This window comes from Chrysemys picta, chromosome 7 (genome assembly GCF_011386835.1).
Source record: "Chrysemys picta bellii isolate R12L10 chromosome 7, ASM1138683v2, whole genome shotgun sequence".
Taxonomy (NCBI): domain Eukaryota; kingdom Metazoa; phylum Chordata; order Testudines; family Emydidae; genus Chrysemys; species Chrysemys picta.
Genome location: NC_088797.1, coordinates 116,441,485 through 116,459,991, shown reverse-complemented (window position 1 = coordinate 116,459,991; position 18,507 = coordinate 116,441,485). Strand labels below are relative to the sequence as shown.

General features: G+C 43.4%; 1 long non-coding RNA gene across 2 annotated transcripts in view; it reads left to right on the top strand.

Annotated features, from left to right (window-relative positions):
• LOC135972951 (uncharacterized) overlaps positions 1 to 18,507 on the top strand; it is a 41,718-nt gene that overhangs the window by 10,290 nt on the left and 12,921 nt on the right. Inside the window, exons 2-3 of one of the 2 annotated variants that reach the window (XR_010589567.1) lie at positions 2,398 to 2,444; positions 2,533 to 2,984. This is a non-coding gene — a long non-coding RNA (uncharacterized LOC135972951). Of the gene's footprint in view, positions 1 to 2,397; positions 2,445 to 2,532; positions 2,985 to 18,507 lie in introns of those variants that run through there. The other variant, XR_010589566.1, reaches the window with a different exon arrangement.

Genomic DNA, 18,507 nt, shown 5'->3' with positions numbered 1-18,507 from the left:
GCTTCTCCTCCCTGGGGAGAGGATGAGAGAATAAACAACATGTGACATTAGTCACATTGATTAATGCACGACTGAAAGGTGCTCAGATACTCCAGTGATGAACATGATGTAAGAACCTATATAGAACAGAATGTGTCTAATGACAGAGACTTGGTTGCCACATAGGGTCTGATCCTGTGAAGAGCTGGTTGCTTCGCAGAATTAGAGCCTTAATGAATAGTGGGTAATAATTGCCTTGTGCGTGCTGTTTGTTTAATTAAGACTTCATAAAGATACTTTGCGAAGTGCTACTCGTAAAGAAAGCCAGGAAGCAGCCCAACCCTTACATGATTAAGAGGAGGGTGATCGAACAGCGGTGATCACAGATATATGAAACTGATAGGGATGGATAAGGCAATCTGTATTTCTTATGTGCTCAGGTTGCTGTTACGAGGACTGAGTTAAGGTAGTTCAGGCGCTTTATTTCACAGTTGCAACCTTAAGCTTGAATTTCCAAGGTTTCTATTTTTTGTGGGGGAGGGCTGTACTTTTTATAAACCCTAATATTTTTGAAAGATGATAGGTACTCAAACTATTGATGAATGATGGGGCTTTGTGAAAGGACATGTTCTCCCACTGGCGGTGGGGGCGGAAGGCTAATGAGCTCCTCTGGGCCGGTGCTGCACTAACTAATGAAGAGCACCTGCACACCTTGTTTCTCCTGGAGGAGAAGGGGCCTAAATGGGGAAGCTTATCGTAGGAAGGGGGTACCGACCAGGAAGAAGGCTGCTCCATGTAGAGACTGCTAGTTACAGAGGCAAGCCAGTAGAAGAGGAGACAGCCACCGAACAGGCTGTTCCAGAGCTACCCAAGCTGATAGCCAAGCAACATGCCTCAGGAAGCTGGGGAGGAGGGAAACCCCATGAAGGGACAATAGGCTTTCAGAGACTGAGCCCATAAAGTCTTTTCTAGGGGCTGACTGATAGGCCGGCTTCAGTTCCAGACAGGTTCTCCTCCCTTGTAAGGGGAAGGGAGGAAGAAGAACCAGTCCTCTGCCAGGAAGCAATTCCTCTAGAGAACTCCCCCAAATGTAGCCACTGGGGGAGTGGAGAGGATAAATGAAGGACAATGGGACCTGGGGGAGGCGGGAATAGGGCATCTTGCCCCCTCCTACAGGCTTCTACCTGAATTTCATGTCCACAAGGGTTTTTTTGGGAGGGGGAGGGAGGAAGATCTGTTGTTACGTATGCATGCTTAAGTCATAAGATCTGCTGGAGAGGAGCATGCATCCAGTGTCCTAGGGATAGGAGAAAGAAGGTTGAGAAGATGGGTGGCTATTTAGATCTAATATGCCTTGCAGCTGCCGAAGTAACTTCAGAAAGTACTTGTGAGTTAATTCCATTTCTTTATGCTGCCCATCTGGCATCTTGAAGTCCTCTGGCTGCTATGTCAGATCCCCCTAGTGGTGTGGCCCAGCATTTTTCTTCCACATGCCCCATAGCTTATATGGTAGCTGCACCCCCATGAACAGTGCTGGAGACAGCGAGCTATAGTTCTGGGAAATACATGGCATTTGTGTGTGTGTGTGTGTGTGTGTGTGTAGCAGCGAAAGATTCAGTAGAATGTTGCTAATTTGTGCTCAGGGTGGATGTTGTCAATTAGGAAGCAAGGAGCAAAACCTGCAGTGGTCTGGAGCAATGTCTATACAGTAGTCTGGAGCAGTGGCTCTCAACCATTCCAGATGACTGTACCCCTTTCAGGAGTCTGATTTGTCTTGTGTACCCCAAGTTTCACCTCACTTAAAAACTATTTGCTTATAAAATCAGACCTAAAAATACAAAAGTGTCACAGCACAGTATCACTGAAAAATTGCTTACTTGTTTTGTCTGCATGAAATAACTCCTTGCCTCACTGCAGGGCTGGGGGCCTCCCCTATGGAGGCTCCCAAATCCTGCACTGTTGTGGAGAAAAAAGTGTACTTCAATCTCCGAGGTGTAGGGATTGATTTGCCCCCAAGTAAACAAAAACAACAAAGAGTATGTATTTTTCTCATTTGTCAATTGCAGTTAGGCTTCATTATTTGCAGTACTCGCAATCATCAAGGTTTAAAGACCCTCTGATGTCCCTGATCTGAAAGATGATTTAGCTGGGAATTGGTCCTGCTTTGAGCAGGGGGTTGGACTAGATGACCTCTTGAGGTCCCTTCCAACTCTGATATTCTATGATTCTATGATAGTACACAGGGGATATCTTTTATAAAAATAATGGAAGCCATAATGTAAATGCATTTGCTTGATCTTTGCTAAGCGGTGGAGAGAGACTGCTTGTGTGTGTGTGTGTGTGTATTTAGTTAGTGCCTAGTGTAATGACTTTAAGTGATTGTTCTCCATGCACTAAATGCTACTTTTTCTTCTGCAGAGTGGGCTGACGAAAGCTGCTCGAATTCCTGCCAGATGACTAATTGGGTAAGTGTGGACATTCAGGATATTTCTGAATCTGTAGCTTTATTTGTTGTCCTTGTCTCCATTAAGGGTTTTATTGTTTGCATTCCAGGAACCGTGAATTCTCCAGCTGTGGCTCTGATAAATTATCATTTTGCATGCTTGGAAAATTTAACTTTGTCATCACTGACAAAAAAAAAATTGTTAATTTGCTTTTGTGTAAATTTTGATACTGGAGCTTTCTAATTCTTCTCAATGTTTGTAATGCAACTTTGAAATCAATGAGGCTTAGCTAGTAGATCTGATTGCAGGGCCGGGACCTAAAACTGTGGTGGTAAGCACTGTTCTTTATTGTAGTTTTAAATCCTAGCCTTTATTTTTATTTGGTATGTTTTATTAATAAGCCTGCTATTGCTATGTTCAAAATGAGACCTCTAATCAAGCAGCTGTGAAGTGTCTTTTTCTGAACATAGCCAAATTCACATGATGATTTATAGCCAAAAGAATGGCTCATGTCTGTCTCAGTTTGTGTTTTTGAAAGCAGAACCAGTCTCAACTGCATTGTCATCTCCCACCTGCCTTGGGTTATTTCTAGGGAGAATGCTCCACTCTGCTACAAAGTGGATGCAGGTCTGAGGTCTAATACAGCCAGGCACTGTCAGCTGCCAGGGACCTGAGGATTAGAGATTGGCGCTCAGCATCTCATGGGAAGCAAGAGCTGGTCTTCTGAACTAGGGCAGCCCTAACATTTCTAGGTGGGCCTGCAGTGTTATGTGTTCATACTACTGTGCACAGTGACAGGGGATGAACAGTTAAGATTCCAGAGTGAGAAAAAGGTATTTGGGTCAGGCGGGGAAGGGAAAGACTGCTGGGGAGGGGGAAACTGAACGGAGGGGACAGAAGTGATTTAGTTGAGAACACAGAATAGGTGAACTTGAAGGTTCCTGAGGTAGCTGCTCCAGTTGCCGCCTTGTTGTGGCTTCCCCCTTTCCCAGTGGGCCATAGGGCCCGCTTCTCTCATTTGCTAAAGCTGAACTGTGACACTGCGCTCACAAGAGGGAAAGCAGGCTGAGGCCTCATGAAGCGCCTAGTGAATTGCCTAGGAGAACCCCGGCCCAGTGGGTGGGCTGGGAGCTTCTTTTGATCATTTTGACCTATTTTAACTACTAGTCAGTTCTATTTACCTCTGCCACAGACCTCATGAGTTTGGGCAAGTCATCTAACCTCTCTTCCCCAGCTTCTCTATCTGTAAACTCGGGATGTGGTGGTGGGAGATATTTACATATGTAACCCTTCTGCCTGTCTGAGTTGGCAGCAACAAGGGCTGGGTTCAGCATCTATGGGTTCTGTTTCAATATCACAATGCAAAACCGGCTCGAGCCCCCACCCAGTGACCTGGGACAATTACATACCACTCCCCGGGCGCCTCTAAGAGGCAGTACTTCCCCTCTCGCAAGAACAGAGTCTGAGTGTAGCAAAATCCTTTTAATAAAGGAGGGAAACAATGCGGCATTATGTTGGGGAAACACCACAAACAGGATTCATAACACAGACCATGAGCAAAAGCCACCCCCCCCCAAGTAAGTTTGGCAGTGTCCTTTTCCCCTCAGGGTCTTAAGTCCAGCAACCCAAAAGAAATCACCCAAAGTCCCAAAAGTCCAACACCCCAAAGTCTCTGTCCTTGGCCGGTGCAGCCCCAGAGTTCAAAAGTTTATCTGCAGAGTTTTACCTCCCAGCCTGGGTGGAAATGCCCCCCCCCACCCGCGCAGGGGCATTAAGGGGCACCTTACGTGGTCCAAGGCCGACTGCCCCGCCTCTCCGTGGGGTTCTGCTGCAGCCTCTACCGTGAGCTGCTCCGCCAGCTGCTCCGCTCCACCAGCCGTCCCGTGAGTCACTCCAGCTGTCCCGCCAACTGCTCCACCAGCCGTCCCGTGAGCCGCTCCAGCTGTTCCACCAACTGCACTGCTCCGCCAGCTGCTCGGCCATATATCTCCAGGCCCCCTCACTTCCTGCCCCAATAACAGAGAAACTGGGGATCCCACAGCAGTCAAAGTGACCATTTGGGCTGCCATGGGCTCAGGCTAGGTGGGGTGGGTGTGCCTATGCAAACAAAATCAGCCCCTGAAGTTCTTTTCCACAACTCACCACAATTCACCACCAGATATCAGGGTAGAGCTCATCCTGACTCTGCTTACACATACTTCACAGGGGTGCTAAATTCCTTATGTTTGTAAAGACCATTGAGATACTCCAGGGGGAAGGTTCCCTATCTATGCCAAGTATTACTTATTAGAGCTGGCTAGACAGTATTGTGGGTGGTGTTTTATGGGGGGAGAAGGAACAGATATTGTGATTTCTCTCCCTCCCACTGTTTTCTTAGCAGCTCCAATAATGTCATGTAGCCTGAACTCCATTCAGCACTTTGAAAATGTGGCCCTGTAATGGGGGGCCTTCACCGCGGAGTGCCCGGAACAGCGACACCATTGCGTCTCTACTTCAATTTCCCCTACTGGGCTTCAATAAGTCCAGTGAAACTTATGTATGTTGACCTGTGCTCCTTCAGAGTCTAGTTTATTTAACCTATACGTGGAACATGTTAAAAATAGCCTCTCCTCTAGCTGGAAGGGGAGGGGGTTGACTTAACCTTATGTCCGAGTCCCTTACCAGCAGAGCTTCTTGAGCCAGAACCATCTTCTGGAGCAAGGGGCCCCATGTCATCAGCTGGGCAAAGGGCCTCTAATTTTGGGTCAAGGTTCCGCATAGGTCAAACTGTAACAACCCTGCCTCAGGACAACATATAACAATAATTCCTGTGCTCTTGTGGATGGTTGGTTGTCTAGATGAATGTTAAGGCAGTTCATTTCCGCGCCCCCCGCCCCCCTCTTTCCCAGTTAATCCAAATTGTTTGGTTACTTCTTCCTGGTATATTAAGAGGATTTATATCTGAAGTGCCTTAAGGAGTCCTCATAGCTGTGATATCTGAAGTCATAAAGGATTACAGTTAACCTTCTAAAAGACTCAGTTTGGAGTTACATTCATGGAATCCATAATTAGTTATTTCTAAATTCAAATTACTGCAGATTTACTTATTCCTTTGTAACCCATGATAATTCTATTTAATGACTGGATTCTTGAAAAAGAAACAAGCTGTATTCTTTGCCACTTTTTATCTTTAAATAACATTTAATATTTATATTATCAAAGTAAACCTTCCTTGAGGTAATGGCAGCTGGAATCATTGTAAATATTTCTGCAAAAGGTGAACTGTCAAACTGATACTATGCTCAAACTGATTCTCTCTTTCGAGCCTGCCCTCCCTCTTTCTGGCTCATCTTCCTTGAAGGTTTAATCTCAAATGTGAATCTCTTATAGTCTACGAATTGTTATAAATGAAAGATTTTTTTTTTTTAAATTACTGGAACTTTAGGACCAAATTTTGGTGTCACTTTAAGCAATGGAGTGCTCTGAACTTACAGTGGTATACTTAAGAGCAGAATTTGGTCCTTTGTGAATGCATCTCTTAGGTATGCATTAACTTACATGTGTTCAGTTGCCACACCTGCCTCTGAAATATAAGATGCAAGGCACAAATGTCCAGCTGTAAGTAAATCTTTACTTTGTAGTTAATTTGCTGCATTTAAAAAATAAATTCAGTGTAGTAAGATACTGAGGAATCCAGATGGAGTGGTTTGACTATTCCACAAGGATTTACAGCATCAGTACATTTTCTACAATTAGTTCTAAAGCCAAAGTCCACATTACTTACTTACTTTCTGGCAGCTATTTTGAAGTCTAAATTATGCACCTAGTCTTGCTTGCCATACTCATGTGAGTAGTCCTATTGGCTTCAGTGCAAATATTTCCATAAATAATATGAGCAGAATTTGGCCCTAACTGGGATTTTGACATACATGTTTTAATAGTTTCCCTCTAATGTTCAATGAACTGTGTGAGTTTGAGTGGTCCATTTATTTTCATAGCCTGCTGGGGCTTATGTTTCTTTGCATATTTAAGAGAAACCTCTAGTTTACATAGAAATGTAATAGCTTTAACAAACAATATGGCAAATAAATCTACAAGTGCTATATGACACACTAATTATTTACAGAGGTGTATTAAGTTTGCATGATGCGTAGTTGAAAAAAATCACCAAGAGCCCACTTTTTTTCTTAACTAAAGGTTTTCAAGGACTCTTAAGGATTAAAGCTGCTCTCAAGTCAGGTCCCTGCTATCCCACACAGCTCTGATGCAGACAAAGTCAGCCCTAGGATAATTAAATACACACAGCTTCAGGCTAGCACAAGCAGCAACAATGTGTTTTCCTTTTACTGTTCCCAGGTACTTCTAGCCAACAGGAGAAATAATTGTGTACATTCATACATTTTTATAACTCATTAACCTTTACTTGCTAGAATAAAATATCATGCAAAGTGCATGTATAATGTGGCAATATCTAGAACAATTCACAAAGTTGAATACTCAGAAGGGGTCAATGTATGTTCACATAATACTTTCGTCTATTGACAAACAAAATCGCAGAAACCAAATCATTGTTACTAAGCTGGAGCTGAATATTGGCAATTCAGTCTCCAAGTGGAACCAGCCCATCTTGAGCTGAGTGCCAGGGTAAACCACTAACATCTATGTCTTTGTCCAAATATTTGGCCTTGACCACACTACCAGGGTAAGTCGACCTAAGTTACGCTACTCCAGCTACGTGAACAAATAGTTATTCACGTAGCTGGAGTCAACGTAGCTTAGTTCGACTTACTGCGGTTTCTACAACTTGCCTTAGTCTTCTTCCTCCGGTGGAGTACTGGAGTTGACTGGAGAGTGTTCTGTGGTCGACTTAGCGGATCTTCACTAGACTCGCTAAATTAACCTCCCCTGCATCGATCGCAGCAGCATCGATCCCTGGTAAGTGTAGACATGGCCTTTGTGTCTAGATTAGGGTTTATACATGCCTGAGCCCGATGGTAAACCACAAAACTTTTGTGTCCTGGAATAACCTCTGCAGAATGTCTAGACTAGCAATTATAATTATTAGTTTACTTGAGTTAATTGATTGGCAATTAACTTGAATTAAATCAAGACCGCACTATCTGAGTAAACAAACCCTAGGTGTTAAGTGATGTTTCAACTCATGTTATCATAGGCCTGGGGTACACGCAATACTTGCACTGGTTTAACTAAATTCAGTTTTCACATCTATTTAGTTACCTAGTGCAAACCTTGTGAGGGGAAACTGAAACCAGTTTAAAACACACCTCAATGTAGCTTAGTTCCACAAATTTATGAAATTCCCAAACGGTGTGCCCTCTGTTAATAGCTGTAGTAGTACGTGTTTTTATTCCCATTGTAAAAGTTAGTCATAATGCACCATTTGTTTCTCTCCCCTCCCCTTAGTCAACAGCTATCTTAGAAACCATGTGGTATGCAAGTTTCAATGGACGTGTGTGTGTGTGTATGTGTGGGTGGGTGGGTGTGTAATATATATATATATATAATGTGTGTGTGGTTTTATATTTATATATAATATATAATTTTGTTCATTTCTAACAAAACTAGAACTACTATTTTTTATTTTTTATTTTTTATTTTCTGGTGGTGGTTGTGGTATTTATCTACTTGGGATAAGTCCCTGGAGAGGTTACAAAATTCACATTACATCTGAGATTCAATGTGAACAGCTGGTGTAGGCCATATTAAAAAATTAGGGGGAAAAATACCTTCTTGGTTTTCAATTTTCTCCCCACAAGTAAAAAGATCACATTTTGTTCCGCTCTAATTAGTATGAGTGCCAGTGCATGACTTCCAAAGCAGGCAGATGCTTTGAATGAAGTGTAATGTAGATTTTCATTAATCTTCTCTGGCACAAGGCTTTTTTTCTCTTATGTCTATGCAGCAAGTAATGACTAGAAAAGATGAGCAATCACATGCATTTCTAACCAACTTAAACTGGCTTTTGTAAAGGGCAAGACAGGATCAAGATAAAACAGTTACTGGAATATGGATATGGGGCATCTGTTTTCTGGTTTTCCATTTTAATGAGCGGTTTGGGGCAATTCCCTTTTTAAATCAGAATTCAAAAAATTCAAATTAAGAGGACAGATTTCTAAGGAAATTAAATATCCATGCACTGGAGTGAAAGTAAATCTAAATTTGGTACTGTGGCTGATATTCCCCTCCGTACACAATAGAGAATTTAAAATCTGGACTTCCTGAAGATTTCCTTTAAGTAAATAAAGGCAGATTTCCCATTCTGCTAAGGCCACTGATGAAAGCCCCACCAATAACCAGGGGCAGTCAGAAGATTGTATGTGGTAAAAACTGAATTATTTCCACCTCCATTTCAACAGTTTCCCCTTTGAGCTGATTCTTTTAAAGAAAGCCAGAAGAAAACATGCTTAATGATTGGTGGGGCTATGCAAACTTCATCTTGGTGCATATTATGATGGATGTAAGAGAATCAGTTTGACAACCTACTATAGGAAAAACCAAATTCCATTTTTAATTAGGATTTGTGGGCCTGGGTAAGAATTTAGGATGAGTTACATTCCTCCATCTACAGCAGCACTTTTGCTGATGTCAATGGGAGATTGGCACAAAGATCGAGGGTAAGATATAGCCTATAAGGCTATGTCTACACTGCAATCAGAGGCAAGACTATAGCATGTGTAGACATAGCCAAGCTAGCTTTGATCTCACTAGCTTGAATAACAATTACAGTGAAGCTGTGTCTAAACCCAATCTTCTGTTTGTTTCCTTTTTTTCCTTCTTCCTGCCTGTGTGCACAGAAACTGGAACCACAATAACTTAATTGGCTGTCATTCATGGCTTTTGTTATAGCAGTGCAAGTCTGTGTGTGGAAACATGCTTTTGTTGTTTTTTAAGTTATCTCCTATAAGGCACTCTTATTCCAAACCAAGAGTATCCAAATGCAGGTTTGCATCCGAACAATCAAAGGTGAGAATTACAACTGCTTTTGTTATTGTGTTTCCATATAGACTGTCTGTTCTTTCTCCACTTAACTTTTCCAACCCTACAGTGACTCCCAATCCCTCTACTCCCTCCCCACCAAATTCTCAGGCTTCATTCCTAATTCCTTTCCCCAGGGGCTAGAAAAAAGCATTGAGACAGTTAATGCTGACACATTTGAAGTGTCACATTAGACTTTAGGATTAATATCCAGTGAGACTGAAGGGGTATGGGTAAATTCACACATCCCAGAGCCAATGAATGAGGCTGTCTGCAAATTCAGGCAAACAACACTATGGATGTTGGTGTTAGCTTACATTTTCTCAAGGAGATCTAGAAATTTACTTTAATTAAAAAAAAAAAAAGTTGAGTCTGCAGATCAGAATAAGACAGACAGGCTGCTTAAGTCCACTGTCTAGGTTGGATCCAGCCTGCAGACTGATTGTTTGATACCTCTGTAGAAGAGGTTCTGAACATTTAAATAAAAATTCTTCCTTTAACAAAAAATCCTTATTTATTACACAAATGGATTTCTGTTAACAGGTCAAGTGAAATGATTACAGGGCTATAAACAGTGTGTGTAATGCTGCATGTAGGGGAAAGGACAAATCAAAGAGCACCTGGAAAATGTGTTTGAAGTAATACTCAATAGCACTCTCAGTCTACAGAAATAGGTTTTTCAGATTGTGCAGAAACAAGAGTCCCATTATATTTCATCATTTTAGAAATAGAAACAGACCAGCATTCAACAATGTTGCCAAAGCAGATTTCTGGAAAACAACAGAGCCAAAAATAGGTTACAATGTACTGGAAGTATTAAACTATCTGAAGGCCACACGCATTAAGATGAAATGTCTTTCTGAAATGAGTGTGTTTTAAATGGTGGAAATGCTACAGGGAGCTAAAATGAAAGGTGAGTGTATTTAGCATTTGGCACCAGGAAGGAAATAATACACCATTTACAGGTTCTCTGAACTGCTCTGGGATCTGGGAAGAGTAGTTGTGCAACCTGGGTAGCAGAGAAACCCAGTAATTGCAGAGTATGGAACTAATCCTAAAGTATTAATGAGGGGGCTTCCTTTGAATCCTTTAATCAGAGTGTAGTTTGCTCCTCAAAGGAGATACTGGGATTTCACTTTACTAACCTGCAATTCCCCAGGGAACCAAAAGAGGCAAGGTGTGGGAACCACAAGAGACACCCACACATGTGCTACTTGACTCCTCTCTAATCCTCAGCCCCACTGACTCCAGGAAAGCATGCTTGCAGAGATGCCCAACTAGCCTGGCCCCTCCCTAGTACATCAGATTCATGGAGCCAGAGCCTCCTGGAAGGGATCTTACAACGTTTAGGAGAAGGATGTAGAATGGCAGCTGTCTAATGACACAGTTGACTAATATTCTAAGACTGGCACAATCAGCAAAAAATAAAAAGACCTTGTGCCTGTGAAAACCAGAGAAAGTGGCTGATAGAGAAAATCCACCTGCTCACCCCAGCTGTACAGGGTCCAATTTTATATGTAAATTGGCTTCTCATGCATTCTCATTGCTGGTGCTTTTGGTGAGAAGGAAAAAAGAGCATAATCCTGATTTGAGTTTTTATATAATAATGAGGCTGTGTGCTTAGCACTCCATGTTTCCTCACAACTGGCATGAGAACAATTGTGTATTTAAATTAGGGTTACCATATTTCAGCAAGCAAAAAAAGAGGATGGGAGGAGCCCCACCCCCGTCCTGCCCCAGCCCCGCCCCTGCCCCTCCCACTTCCCGCCCCCCTCAGAACCTCCAACCCTCCCCCCGTTCCTTGTCCCCTGACTGCCCCCTCCTGAGACCTTCCCCACATCCTAACTGGCCCCCTAGGACTCTACCCCCTACCTGTACCCTGACTGCCCCAACCCTTATCCACACCCCCACCCCCAGACAGACCCCTGGGACTCCCATGCCCCATCCAACCACTCCCTACCCCTTGACAGCCCCCCCCCCCAGAACTCCCAACCCATCTAAACCCCTCTGCTCCCTGTCCCCTGACTGCTCCGATCCCTCTCCCCACCCCTGCCCCTGACAGCTCCCCCCCAGAACTCCCAAACACCCCCCCCCCGCTCCTTGTCCCCTGACTGCCCCCTCCTGGGACCCCTGCTCCTAACTGCCCTCCAGAACCCCACCCCCTACCTAAGCCTCCCTGTTCCTTGTCCCCTAACTGCCCCCTCCTAAGACCCCCCCCAAATGCCCCCCAGGACCCTACCCCCTACCTGTACCCTGACTGCCCAAAACCTTCTCCACTCCCCTCCAAAAGCCCCCCCCCGAACTCCCGACCCCCCATCTCTTGACTGCCCCCTCCAAAATCTCCCTGCCCTTTCTCCTGCCCCCTGGCCCCCTTACCCTGCCGCTCAGAACATGGTGTTGGGCTCTGTGCGGAGCCGGACACGTGGCTGCGCTCCCCAGCGCAACACACAACCCGGTCCCTGCCCCTGCACAGTGCTGCCGGAGCAGGGCGCTGGCCTGCAGGGGAGGAGGAGCTGCCGAGGCCGATGCAAACGGCCCGGCAGGCCGGCCGGCTCAGAATGCGGGAGGGCCGGGGGGAGGAGCTCTACAGCTGCTCCGGAGTCCAGCCCGGCAAGCTGCGGGGGAAGGGCTCTGGCTGCCAGAGCCCCATGCGAGCGGCTGAATTTCCTGCAGCCCTCCCAGCCGCGCCTCGCTCTGCATGGGGGGGAAATCCCGGACATTTTTAGTGATTTACAAATTCCCCCCCCCCCCGGACGCTATTTTTAACACAAAAATGAGGACATGTCCGGGTAAATCCGGACAAATGGTAACCCTAATTTAAATGCTCCAAGTTACATGTATAATATATTTTCTTTAAAATCCTTCTTTTTATTCCCAGTTCCAATAAAAAGTAACTAAGGAGCTGATTCCCACGAGGTTCTGAGTGCTCTTCATTCCCGTTGAAGTCAAAGCTAAACAATCTGGTCCCATTTCAGCAAACCACTAAAGCATTCAGTGGTTAACTTTAACAACTGGTATTTTTTGATCAGCTCTAGTTCTGAGGCCTGTATGAGGCATCCAAATAGTATCAAATCTCAGCAAGCTGATCTCACAAGATTTTGGCCCCAAATATTGAAATTGACTCAAATCAGTGACACGCATGACATTTCTGATGTCTTGAACACCTACAAACTATACCCAGAAAATAAGTTGTGTGGTTCTGGATCTCATCCATACCTCCAAAAGCAAAGAGGTGGCTTAGATGAGGGTGACTCTGAACCCTCTGAATTTGGGAAAAGTAGATGTTTACAATATTTAGGTTCCATTTCAGGCCCAGCTATACTTTTATTTAGCTAGCTCGCTATAGTATTACAACTAATCATTCTAGTTTTTCCTTTACATTAATCCATTGGTATCATACCCCCTTAATCGGCCAATGCAAGAACGCAAGATTCACAGATAATGTGTACTATATATTCCTTAATCAGCATTCTTGTTAATTATTTACTACAGTAACTTTCCTGCTAACCAGTATCATGGTAATGCAGCACAAAGACAGAGTTGGGTCTCAAATGAGGGACAGCTGAGAGGTCTGCTTTCCGTAATAAGGTCAGGGTTCTCTTTCACAATGGAGAATATGGCTGTGTTCACGAGCCCTTTTAACAAGAATGTCCTTTGCTACTGAATTGGTTGCATGGGCTTAAAGCCAGTACTGTTTGAGGCAGATCAGATTAACACTAGTATCTCTGTGGACACAAGAAGATCTCATGATCTCTTCACCCCACATTTCAGATGTAGCCTTTATTTTTCCTGAAGTTTGCCATTTACAATTTATAAACATAATCATGTGATTTTTATTGAGATGGTAACTTAATTTATCTCAGTCTCCTATAATTTGAGATTGATTTCCTGGTGGAAGAGCATTAGGTTTGTATTAAGTGCCAATGCCCACACTTTGAACTGTACCCTGTTTCTCTGACCAAATAAAAGTAAATAAATAAAGACCACAAGTAAAGGGATCATAAGAAAATCCTCATCCTCCTCAAAATTCAGAAATAGAATCCTACTTTTAGAGATGGAGATGTGCTTGTTACACTGTTGGTCCATCCCCTGGCTAAAAGAGGATGTATCCAAATGTTAAACACAGATACTATCTCAGATATTAAATTCTCATACTTGAATGAGAGAGGTTAATACAAGTTCCCCAGAGTCTTAAAATTAAATATGGCAAAATTGGCTGGTAATAGATAAGAGGAGAAACCATTCAGTGGCGCACAGAGTGCCGTTCATTGCAGATAATGCTAATAACACATATTAGGCTGTTCTCTTGTCTCTCTTCCCTTTTTATTTAGATTTTTATAGACAAGAATTATTTGTATCCTCAACTTGCAAACTTCCTCCATCTCCATTATAGCTGTAAACAAAAATTCAGGTGAACAGAACTGCAGGGAAGGGAAGAAAGTCGCCTCCAACCCTCCCAGAAATGCTTCACCAATAGAGCTCTACGATCATTTACACCATCTGCGGATCTACACCCCTCTCTGTTCTTTGGGCCTTAAAGGGAAGGAACATATATTGGTTTGGTCCCTCTTTCCTTGATGCTCTGGGATGTATAAAGAAGGCTCTCTTCCCTGCACCCCCCAGTCTTTCCTTTACCTTTTCCTTGGAAATATTGGGAATATCAAGGATCATCTTCCCTGTTTGCCTTCTGAGGTTGCCAGTGGAGGACACAGGAGCTGGAGTGGAATCTTTCTCAGCCCTCTGTTGAAAGGATGAATGAGAGTGAATCTTTGAGAACAGCTTTTTTCCCAAATCTTTCTCCAGGGTTTGATCCCAACAGGTGTTAATGAAAACAGATCAAAGCCCAGAGTTTTAAACAGCTTTATTTAAAAATCTGTTCCCTTCGTGCTTTGCTCTTGTTTCTTGTGATGGTGCACTACCCAGAGACACCGACTTTCTAATGTACTGGGGGGTGCCTGACCCCCACACTGTGCCACAGGCCCCGCCCTCACTCCACCCCTTCCCCTAAGGCCCCACCTCTACCCTTCCTCTTCCTGCCCTGCCCTCACCCCACCTCTTCCCACCCCATTTTGCCCCTGCCCCCAAGCATGTCCCATCATCACTTCTCCTCCACTTCCCTGCAGCACCTCCTGTACGCCGCTGAACAGCTGATCACCGGCATGCGGCAGGCACTGGGAGAGAGGGGGAGGCACTGATTGGCAGGGCCGCTGGTGGGCGGGAAGCACTGGGGGGGAGGAGCTGATTGGTGGGGCTGCCGGTGGGTGCTGAGTACCCACCATTGCCTGGAGCACCCACAAAGTCAGCGCCTATGGGTGCAGTCATGCTCGTTCTCCCATTGAGCACAGAATTTGTGGGATGAGGGAGTAGCTTTAAGTCAGCTTTGCTCTATCTGGATTCTTTGAGAGCCAGCCTGGCCCCTGTTGTGAGTCAGAGCAGCCCTAGGATTGTTCTAATTTATGCATGCAAAGGGAATAACAAAATATAGAGAGGTCATGCCCACCTCCAATGGTCTCTCCCTCCAAAGGGCCTGGGAGCAGGCAGGTGCCAAGCTTCTTGGGCAGCTCTTGCGGATTCAAGATGTATTCCTGAGGGCTCCTGTTCTGGTCTGTTGTAAAGGCGCCTTAAAGCAATGAGGAATTGCCCCCTTATAGATTGATTAGCCTTGTGTAAAACAGTCAGTGTTGAAGTGAGAGGACCATGTCCATGCTAGCAGTTCAGCTGTTTTCAGACTGAGGTGGTTCAGGGGGAGAGTTGAATTAGACATCTACTGTCAAATACTGCTCTTGTTTGTACTGTCGACACTGTGTAGAATTTGGATTTGAATTTCTTCTGCCATAGTCCATTTCTGAGACTTTTTCATTTATCTATTAATATTGTCAGTGGCTGGTAGACAGCAATACACAAATAGGGCTGACAATTTAAAAGGCAGTCTGTAAAGGGAGAAAGGTGCAGGTCTGGGTCTCTTCAACTACTTCATGATTTAAAAACAGACCCTTAAAGTCTGTGGGATTTTTAAAAAGGGTTTGTTTCCTGAGGATTTTTTTTTAATCTTAGAAATAATAGGACTATTAAGGGGAAATTTACCGCTTTAGTTATAGTGATATAATTATACTGGTAAAGTCACGCTGGTAAATTTCCCTGTGAAGACAAGACCTAAGTCGTTTTGTCCCTGATTTTGCTGGAGGCCTTGTGGAAGGACTAGATAAACAGAACAGATGTTTTCTCAGGCCTTCATTAAAATCTGAGGTATATGTGTGAATCATTAACAATGAGATTTTTTTTCCTGCCCACATTCCATAATACTTTTGAGTTGAATAGGGATAAACAAAGACAAACTATGTTTGAAGCAGTCTGAGTATGAACTGCAGAGTTGACTTGTGTGATATGCACTGGAGTTACTTCTCTTATGATAGCCTCACCTGAGTGAGAGCAGCCACATAGCAAATTAACATTTGTTGCTGCATCCACGTGTGGTGCCAAGATTTCTGGGGACACATCCCATGGCTCTTAATGCTGCAGTAAGCTGAGCTGTGCTGTGTACTATTTTGCAGTGGATTGTAGGAAAATTTCTCTCTCTTTCTGGGCGCAAGGGCAGAAGCAGTGTTAGCCCGGCCACTCTAATTTAAAACCAAATTAAAATTAGCCTGTTCCAAATGTTGGCAGACATAGTACCTGTCTTTAAAAAGGTGAACAAAGAGGAAATGGGGAACTATAGACCAGTGACTCTAACTTAAACAACTGGAAAGATACTGGGACAAATTATTAAACAGTGAATTTGAAAGCAACTAGAAAATAACAGGATTATAAGTAATAGCCAACATGGATTTGTCACGAACAAATTATGCCACACCAATCTAATTTCTTTCTTTGACAGGGTTACTGGCCTAATGAATGGGGAGAAGCTGTAGACGTGATGTATCTTGATTTTTAGTAAGGTTTTTCATGCAGTCCCACGTGACATTTTCATAAGCAAACTAGGGAAACGTGGTCTAGATGAAATTACTATAAGTTGGGTGCAAAACTGGTTGAAAGATTCACGCAATGAGTAGCTACCAATTGTTCACCCTCACTGAGGGGAGGTATCTCTTGGGGCCCTGGAGGTGTCAGTCTTGGGTCTGGTACTATTAAATATTTTCATCAATGACTTTGATAATGGAGGGGAGAGTATGCTTATAAAATTTGCAGATGGCACTGGGAGATTTTGCATACACTTGGGAGGGCAGGATCAGAATTCAAAAGAATCCTGACAAATTGGAGAATTGGTCGGAAATCAACAAGCTGAAATGTAATACTTCATTTCAGAAGGAAAAATCAAATGTACAACTACAAAATTGGGAATAACTGGGTAGGCGATTGTACAGCTGAAAAGGATCTGGGGGTTGTAGTGGATCACAAAGTGAATATGAGTCAGCATGATGCAGTTGCAAAATAGGCTAATATCATTCTGGATGTATTAATAGGAGTGTAGTATGTAAGATGTGGAAGGTAATTGTCCTGCTGTACTTGGCACTGGTGAGGCCTCAGCTGGAATGCTGTGTCCAATTCTGGGTGCTGCACTTTAAGAATAATGTGGACAAATTGGAGAGAGTCCAGAGAAGAATGACAAAAATTATAAAAGGTTTAGAAAAGCTGACCTATGAGGAAACCCAACGCTTGGGCATGTTTCTTTTTGAGGAAAAGAAGATTGAGAGGGGGACCTGATAACAATCTTCAAACATACTAAGAGTTGTTTTAAAGAGGACGATGATCAATTTTTTTTCTGACCAGTGAAGGTAGGACAAGAAGTAACCAGCTTAATCTGTATCAATGGCAATTTACATTAGAAAGTAGGAAAAACTTTGACTATAAGGAGAGTAGGCTTCCAAGGGAGGTTAGGGAATCTCCATCATTGGAAGTTTCTAAGAACAGGTTAGACAAACACCAGTCAGGGATGGTCTTGGTCCTGCCTCGGCACAGGGGATGGGCTAGTGACTTCTTGAGATGCCTTCCAGCCCTACATGCAAGCTGCATGCAGAGATGGAGGGATGGAGACAGCTAGGGAATAGTGGGAAGGTATTGAGCAGCATTCGAGTGGTTCTAGTTTGTACCCACACTACAGAGTGGTTGTGTGAGCGGCTGACAAGCTGTGCTCACTTGAGTTTTAGTCTATACCACCTCTCTGGCCAGCCAGCTTAAATGATGGGTTTTTTGTTGTGGACAGGACTCTGTTATAACTAGTGTTAACTTTGCAGTGAAGACAAGCCCTGTGATTGTAAATCTCCTCTCCTCTCAATTGCTTAGGTATCTTCACGTCCATGGTACTTAAGATGTCCTAGTGCTATTAGTTCTCCTGTGGTTTAGATCGTCTTCCAGGTAAAAGAGGATAGGCAGGACCTCAATTTCTAATGTAAAATTAAAGCAGAACCCTTACCAAACACACCTTAAACAGCCCCACACTCCCAAAACCTTCAGACTTTCTTTACACCTCACAAGGAAAAGGGGTGGGGAACAACCCCACATTTTTTCCTTTGCAGCTTATGATTAATATTGTGTATGTGCACATGTTGCAAGTCACAATGCAGCATCTTACATTTACATAGCACTCTTCACTACAGACGTTCCCAAAGTGCTTTACAAATTGTACTTAAAGCATAGTACTTCATCTAGTAATTCAATGCAGCCACGGCTGGTGTGGAATAAGCCAATTATTTAACATGTCACTTGAATGTGACACAGTAGTTGAGGATAGGAATACAGAAGCATATACTATACACTTGGAACTAGAGGAGGAATTTAGGTAGACGGTATGTGGTTGTCCAACTGAAATACACCAATTACATTGGTTTAACATCCCTGTGTTGTAAAAAGTTCTATAAATTCAACATACTCACAACTGGACAGGAGGGAGGACCTCAGTTTTGTCTCATCTAAGAGAAATATGTTGATATATACCGGTAGTTAAGTTACTAGTCCATATACTATTTAATAGTTTTCTTTCAACACTCTTGGCATAACAGTGAGTTTTATTTGAAAAATACGGTATTTATTTCTCCAGAATCATGTGGTGTTCTACTACTCATAGACAGAGACAGTGCAGATGTTGTAGTCTGTAACAATGCAGCTATTTTAT